Source organism: Pygocentrus nattereri, chromosome 3, assembly GCF_015220715.1.
Source record: "Pygocentrus nattereri isolate fPygNat1 chromosome 3, fPygNat1.pri, whole genome shotgun sequence".
Classification (NCBI taxonomy): Eukaryota; Metazoa; Chordata; class Actinopteri; order Characiformes; family Serrasalmidae; genus Pygocentrus; species Pygocentrus nattereri.
In genome coordinates this window covers 50,115,247-50,124,040 of record NC_051213.1, presented here as the reverse complement: position 1 = coordinate 50,124,040, position 8,794 = coordinate 50,115,247, and positions in this window count along the sequence as shown.

Below are 8,794 nucleotides of genomic sequence, written 5' to 3'. Positions count from 1 at the left end.
CTGGTGCAGTGTAACCATGGAAACTGGGGTAGTGTAACAGTGGAAACTGGGGTAGTGTAACAGTGGAAACTGGTGTAGTGTAACCACAGAAACTGGGGTAGTGTAACCACAGAAACTGGTGTAGTGTAACAGTGGAAACTGGTGTAGTGTAACCACAGAAACTGGTGTAGTGTAACCACAGAAACTGGGGTAGTGTAACCACAGAAACTGGGGTAGTGTAACCACAGAAGCTGGTGTAGTGTAACCACAGAAACTGGGGTAGTGTAACCACAGAAGCTGGTGTAGTGTAACCACAGAAACTGGGGTAGTGTAACCACAGAAACTGGGGTAGTGTAACCACAGAAACTGGTGTAGTGTAACCACAGAAACTGGGGTAGTGTAACCACAGAAACTGGGGTAGTGTAACCACAGAAGCTGGTGTAGTGTAACCACAGAAACTGGGGTAGTGTAACCACAGAAACTGGGGTAGTGTAACCACAGAAGCTGGTGTAGTGTAACCACAGAAACTGGGGTAGTGTAACCACAGAAACTGGGGTAGTGTAACCACAGAAACTGGGGTAGTGTAACCACAGAAACTGGGGTAGTATGACCATGTACATGGGTGTAATGTTATCATGGAAACTGGCATAGTGTAACAATGGAAATGGGTGTGGTGTAGCCATGGAAATGGATGTTGTCTTACTATGGATATGGGTGTGGTGTAACCATGGAAATGGGTGTTGTGTTACTATGAATACGGTTGTGGTGTAACCATGGAAATGGGTGTGGTGTAACCATGGAAATGGGTGTGGTGTAACCATGGAAATGGGTGTGGTGAGTTCAGCGTACCGATGGATGAGGTAACGACGCCACAGCGCTCTCTGGCTGAGCAAAGCTCTTTTAACAGTAATTCCCTTAAACGCAACCGTCAACACACATCTACCCTGAACCTGTCCGAGTGTAGTCACGCAGTATTATGTGTAACTGGTAGCTGCCGAAGTTCAGGAGCCGTGTGAGGTCAGCCTCCTGCAGACTTCCTGCTGCAGAACATTGACGGTTTTTGGCAAAACTGACCGGCGCCGCTCTACTGAACTCCTCCAGGTGCAGCTGTAAACGCTCACCAAGGAAAACTGCCGTCTTCCCCTCGTGTCCGTTCAGAGCGCCTCAGCTTCACATCAGTGGGTCTCTGACTTCCGAGTGATCCAATTTAATTAGGATTCCTCGATTATTTCGATGTCTGTTTTAAACATATGAACACACTGAGCCCGAGCCGCTTCAGCTGTAGCCTCTTTACTATTCTCTGCTCCTCGTGGTCTTGGCAGGACTGAGCGCAGGAACACAGCTGATCCGTCCAGCGTGAGGAGCTCTGAATGATGCAAGCTCCCTCACAGCCCTGTATAGGCCTCCAGTGCAGCATGCAGGACGGTCCTTAGACGCAACTAATCACAGATCCGCGTTAGACTGGGCCTTTAACGGCGCAAAGGCACAGAAACGTACTGAAATGCATCATTCTGACCGACTCGCCCCGGCGAGGCAGGGTGAATTTTGCAAAAACAGCAACTTTATTTATTTCTACGAAAGACCACTGGAGCTCATACTCTGGAGGCCCTGGTTATGTACATGCGGAGGGGTTCCTAATAATAGACTATATAATAATAGACTATTATGTAATCAGATAAAAGAGGGTTTGGGACGCCAGCTTCCCTCCCAGTGATGCCAGTGCTGATGCATTTTGAAGCTAACACTAGTCCCGATGCATTTTAGAGCTGATTTAGATTCAATTCCAATGTTAGATCTGAATTATGCTTTTGCATCTCCTGTGATTTCATTGTTAACATTCCTGCATGTGAAGCCGAACCGGACGTTTAGGTCTATCCGAGACTTGTTTTCCGGGGACTAGCATCGGTTTAACATGCTCTAGACTGAGAGAACATGCCGGCTGGCCTGCGGGCGAGGCTCTGCGATAAAGATTTGATTTGAGAATAAAAGCTGAACCGCCTAATGGGGGGATGTGGGGCTAATTGATAACAATTATCTAACTGGCCCGGCTCACTCGAAGCCCTGAATGGAAGGATTCAGCCCGTATCCAGGCACTTTGATTCATAACGAGGCCCATGTTGCACCCGGTCCATGACTTCGTAGAGGAAGAGGATGTGGGACCTCATGTGAGTTGCTTACAGTGTCTTAATGTCATAAAACTCTTTTTTGTGTGAAATGGACGAGGTCAGCAGAGGCGGAATCCAATAAAGCTGTTAGATCAAGTGGCATCTGCCAAACAGTTGTTTCTAAAGGCCCTGTAAGGTCAGTAGAGTTCTCTGATGTTCATGCTCAGCATTAATTACCCGAGCAATCGTTAAAGTAAAGCTGCAAAAAATATCTTGGCAAGTGAAATCAACTCACATCAGTCCTGAATATCTAATTGCCGGCAGACAGTTTCGCTTATTTGAAGTAAAATCCAGCTGAATTTGCTTTTTGTCAAGAAATACTGCCTAAAACAGGCTGTCAACAACCTCAAAATATGAGAAATCGTCAGCCATGACGACAAACAAGGACAGAGTTCCCGTGTTGTGGATATACTGGTGTATACTGAGACCTACTGTGACCTTATAATACATTATAAACTCAATGGTTTATGCTTGCGACATTTTAACCAGCTCTGTTTTGTTGGACACCGATTCCTCAAAACATGCGCAGGAGCTCTTCTGGAGCTGTGATTGGTCAGGATACTCTGCAAACCACACTGTGATTGGTTAACGGGCTTGTAACATCACCAGTAACCTACACGTCGCACCTATTGGAACGTTATATTCTGGACTTTCCACGCAGTGGTTTACTAGTGAGAAGCTTTGTGGAGCACTTTTTATTTAATATAATCATTATGCTCTTTGTAACTCTATGAGTAATACACGGATGCAGCACTGCCGTGTCTGATCCACTCAGACCAGCACACCACACACTAACACACCACCACCACGTCAGGGGTCCTGACCACTGAAGAACAGGGTAAAGCTTGGGGCTAACACGCTGCTAGGAATTCCATATCAGAAATTAATATCAGCTGGGTTTTTCTCACTTTTTGAAAATGTTTTGAGATTTATGGCCCATCACTAGTTGGAAATAGCAGATTTTGCATTATGCCAGGCGTTATCTCCGTCTATAACTGAGGTCTGAGGGCTAAAGAACATCCTATAACCCTGCATGTTCAAAGGCCTATTCTTCCAGTCAGCAGTGAACATGTGTCTGCGTTTTATTTTAATTGTTTCATGGTTGAGCCTGGTGGGAATTGACTCACACAGAGAGGCAGTGGGTTTCACTCTCAGCAGATTATCCACTTCGCATCATTAGGCCTTCATTACCAACCAACCGCTTTCTTAACTTTGTTGATAAAACAGCAGATGGAGGCTGGGCTCTCCCAGAGCTTTAGAGCCCACACAGCCAAGCCGAGATGTGTAATAACAAGCCCTATATAGTCGGTTACGTGTACTTATGATAGTACTTTTACTTCCACTGAAGTGTATTAGTCCTCAGTTCCACTTTAGTTCTTCACATTTCATTTGATTCTGTTGTGCAGGATCAGCTCCTGGAAGACTTTAATGTTGCTGCACCGTTTAAGGTGGACTGGAAAATTACAAGAAGAAGACATTTTCCGCCCTGTAGTTGCTTTTCTTACAGAGTGCTGGTTGTGTAAGATGTTCCACTGTGGTTCTCTTGGGGAACCCAGCACTCCAGCAGTTGTTGGACCACAGCCCTGATTTCAATGCGGTAGCAATACTGTATCATCAGCTCCATCAAGGGAGCAGGCAATCCTTCCTAGAGGCTACGTCTTCTTCACCATCTACCTTTTGAGTTTGTTGATGTGCCACTAAACGTCTTATAGCTCGGCGACTCATTTCTGACACCAGTGTAGCGTCAGAAGAAGACATGGACAGTACAGCACGTACTGGCAATTACTCTTTTATTTCGAACAGGCAGTGAGAAATGCCCAGCCCAGCATGAACCCAGCATGAAAGACTAATAGCTCAGTGACTCACTTCTGACACCAGCGTAGCATCAGAAGACGTGGATAATACAGCTCGTACTGGCACTTGCTCTTTTATTTTGAACAGGCAGCGAGAAATGCCCAGCCCAGTGCGAACCCACCATGAAATATGAATTACTGCAAGTAAACAGCTACGCTACAAACAGCACAGTACCAACAATAATAACAACAACCACAGCAAAACAAATGTCTCTTTTTGTGTGGCGTCCCAAGAGCCACTTTATACAGCCACACCCCATAAGCTCCTCAAGGCTGCACGGAGCCCATAGTGGACAACACTTTTGCTGGAGGATGGGCTCGTAGTAATTATCGACCTTTATGCTTCTTTACTTACTTCACCTTCTTTTCCCCTCTTTGCTCACCTCCCTGACTCCCCATCTTCAAAATCATTCAGCACTGTCATGAAATTTTAGCACCATTGTGATCAGTTAGTCCTGTTTAATGGGATCATTCATAATCATCATAATCATTCATTGCAGTACATTAAACAATGAACAAAAGAACTGTTGCAACTTATCAAACCTCAGAAAACCTAAATATTTTAATGTATTTTGAAGCATCATAATGTCATGTTCTTTCAATCAGTAGTGAGTATAATATGTAAAAATAACTTTATAAATAAATAAAGCTATTTATAATAGTCCTGTAAATAAAGCTAGAGCAGATTGTAAACCATTTCTATAATTTCTTTTTTAATCTTATTATTGGTGTTATTGATGTTGATATTGATGAATATGGGACGATATGTCTGTATGGTTGAAGTGGATTTATGCACTGGAAGTACCTTAAATAACACAAACAAACGTGTCAGATTACAGTTTTAGTGAACTGGACTACTTATGCTGGACTTTTGAACATTTTAACAGATGACTTAGAAAAACAGAGCAAAGTAGAGCTGAGATTTCTTTCAAAAGGCTATTCTACACACCTCTAAACACAGCAGGCTTCAGTATGTCGGGCATGAAGGAGCTCACCCCCCCCCCCCCCCCCCCCCCCCCCGAAGAATACCCCCCCACTGTCTCTCCAGAGGTGGCCTGATGACGCTCGTGAGTCTGTAACACCAGAAAGTGAGAGGAACTTTGAGCTTTAGAACTCCACTCTATCGGCTAGATGGAACATCAAAGCAAACTGTGGGCGAGCCGGGTGTCTGAGATGGAGTGAAGTGTCTCTCTCTCTTTCTCTCATCCTGATAGGTGTCTGCTAACGTCAGAGTGTGAAAGGGTCTTTAGCCTTAACTCAACAGGCAAACGTTCCTCATGATGAAGGAACTTCTTTCAAACTTCATCAAGCAAATGTGTCTCCCAGACGAGGCACCCGTTTCACAATTAGGTTAAATTTAGTAATTAGGGGTTAAATGTGGAGGATGAGAGGTGAGAAACAAAGCATCCATGACTCACACGTGCTAATTAGCATTTCAGACACCTTGCCAAACCCCTCCCAAACCCCCAGCCCCCAAACCACACCGACACACGTTCGGTGTCTGAAGTTTCCTTAGTTTTAATACTGGAGCTGTGAGAATTTGTAGTGAAATAATGTCCTCTGGGTTTGTCGGACACAAGGGGGCGCTCCTGTGTGAGTCCAGAATGAATGGGTCCACAAGAAGCTTTTGTATGGAATCGAAGTTTGTAGCTACTTAATCACTTTTAGCCAGCAAACACTGACGTATTCATTCTGAGCACTTTTAAACTCCAAGGCTTAGGACTTTCTTACAGAGTCATATGTACATTGAGAACATTACTCAATCCCAACCAATCAGCCCTCAGTAGCAGTAACTCTAACCAATCAGCTCTCAGTAGCAGTAACACTAACCAATCAGCTCTCAGTAGCAGTAACACTAACCAATCAGCTCTCAGTAGCAGTAACGCTAACCAATCAGCTCTCAGTAGCAGTAACACTAACCAATCAGCTCTCAGTAGCAGTAACACTAACCAATCAGCTCTCAGTAGCAGTAACTCTAACCAATCAGCCCTCAGTAGCAGTAACACTAACCAATCAGCTCTCAGTAGCAGTAACGCTAACCAATCAGCCCTCAGTAGCAGTAACACTAACCAATCAGCTCTCAGTAGCAGTAACACTAACCAATCAGCTCTCAGGAGCAGTAACTCTAACCAATCAGCTCTCAGTAGCAGTAACGCTAACCAATCAGCTCTCAGTAGCAGTAACTCTAACCAATCAGCTCTCAGTAGCAGTACCTCTAACCAATCAGCTCTCAGTAGCAGTAACTCTAACCAATCAGCTCTCAGTAGCAGTACCTCTAACCAATCAGCTCTCAGTAGCAGTAACTCTAACCAATCAGCTCTCAGTAGCAGTAACACTAACCAATCAGCTCTCAGTAGCAGTAACGCTAACCAATCAGCTCTCAGTAGCAGTAACGCTAACCAATCAGCTCTCAGTAGCAGTAACACTAACCAATCAGCTCTCAGTAGCAGTAACACTAACCAATCAGCTCTCAGTAGCAGTAACGCTAACCAATCAGCTCTCAGTAGCAGTAACACTAACCAATCAGCTCTCAGTAGCAGTAACGCTAACCAATCAGCTCTCAGTAGCAGTAACACTAACCAATCAGCTCTCAGTACCAGTAACACTAACCAATCAGCTCTCAGTACCAGTAACACTAACCAATCAGCTCTCAGTAGCAGTAACTCTAACCAATCAGCTCTCAGTAGCAGTACCTCTAACCAATCAGCTCTCAGTAGCAGTAACACTAACCAATCAGCTCTCAGTAGCAGTAACTCTAACCAATCAGCTCTCAGTAGCAGTAACACTAACCAATCAGCTCTCAGTAGCAGTAACTCTAACCAATCAGCTCTCAGTAGCAGTAACACTAACCAATCAGCTCTCAGTAGCAGTAACACTAACCAATCAGGTGTGTGAGAGATGTCTGATCAGCTCCACGCATTGTGACACCGAAGGCATCGCAGCAGGTTCACTGCTGGAGGTCATTCCCTGTATTAGATTTTTCTCAGAACTATCGCTTTAATCAAACGCAGGGTGGGGGTCGCACAGCAGCACAGACCCCACCAAACCAGTTATTCAGTGCTGCTGGGCTCCGCCAGCTGGCAGTAACGGCGCTGGACGGAACACAATCACACCTATAAAGTGAACATGATGTCATGGGCTGTAAGCGACAGGCTCAGCGCGCAGAAGCTGTAGCGCACATGCTAACATGCCACACAGGGCTAATAACAAGTGCAGCGCTGCAGATCAACAATCAGTGTGAAATTTCTCAGGACAGCCCGTCCACTTTTAGAGGAATTCTCGCTTTTTTCATCTGCCAGCGATGAAAACCAATTCAGTTCTGTTCAAGTCGTGTTTATTGTTACTGCACATTGCAGACAGTAATAATGAAGCGCAGTCAAGCTATTCTCAGGTATGCAATGCAGTATGATAGCAGGTATTAACAAGGTAGCAAAGCAAAATTGTTTTTAAAAAAAGTTATTTTTAATCAACAAAAAAGTGAGGAAAACATATTCTTGCAAGACAAAGTACATAATATTTGTCCTTCCAGTAACAAGTGTGCAAAACCTTTCTTTACTAAACAAAAAATGTGCAAAACTTTTCTTTACTAAACAAAAAATGTGCAAAACTTTTCCCTACTAAACAAAAAGTGTGCAAAACTTTTCTTTACTAAACAAAAAGTGTGCAAAACTTTTCTTTACTAAACAAAAAATGTGCAAAACTTTTCTTTACTAAACAAGAAGTGGGCAAAACTTTTCCCTACTAAACAAAAAGTGGGCAAAACTTTTCCCTACTAAACAAAAAGTGGGCAAAACTTTTCTTTACTAAACAAAAAATGTGCAAAACTTTTCTTTACTAAACAAGAAGTGGGCAAAACTTTTCCCTACTAAACAAGAAGTGGGCAAAACTTTTCCCTACTAAACAAAAAATGTGCAAAACTTTTCTTTACTAAACAAGAAGTGGGCAAAACTTTTCCCTACTAAACAAAAAGTGGGCAAAACTTTTCCCTACTAAACAAAAAATGTGCAAAACTTTTCTTTACTAAACAAGAAGTGGGCAAAACTTTTCCCTACTAAACAAAAAGTGGGCAAAACTTTTCTTTACTAAACAAAAAGTGGGCAAAACTTTTCTTTACTAAACAAAAAATGTGCAAAACTTTTCTTTACTAAACAAGAAGTGGGCAAAACTTTTCCCTACTAAACAAAAAGTGGGCAAAACCTTTCCCTACAAAACAAAAAGTGGGCAAAACTTTTCTTTACTAAACAAAAAGTGGGCAAAACTTTTCTTTACTAAACAAGAAGTGGGCAAAACTTTTCTTTACTAAACAAAAAGTGGGCAAAACTTTTCTTTACTAAACAAAAAGTGGGCAAAACTTTTCTTTACTAAACAAAAAGTGTGCAAAACTTTTCTTTACTAAACAAGAAGTGGGCAAAACTTTTCCCTACTAAACAAAAAGTGGGCAAAACTTTTCTTTACTAAACAAAAAGTGTGCAAAACTTTTCTTTACTAAACAAAAAATGTGCAAAACTTTTCTTTACTAAACAAGAAGTGGGCAAAACTTTTCCCTACTAAACAAAAAGTGGGCAAAACTTTTCCCTACTAAACAAAAAGTGGGCAAAACTTTTCTTTACTAAACAAGAAGTGGGCAAAACTTTTCCCTACTAAACAAAAAGTGGGCAAAACTTTTCCCTACTAAACAAAAAGTGGGCAAAACTTTTCTTTACTAAACAAAAAGTGTGCAAAACTTTTCCCTACTAAACAAAAAGTGGGCAAAACTTTTCCTTACTAAACAAAAAGTGTGCATTATTTTTTTCCTTA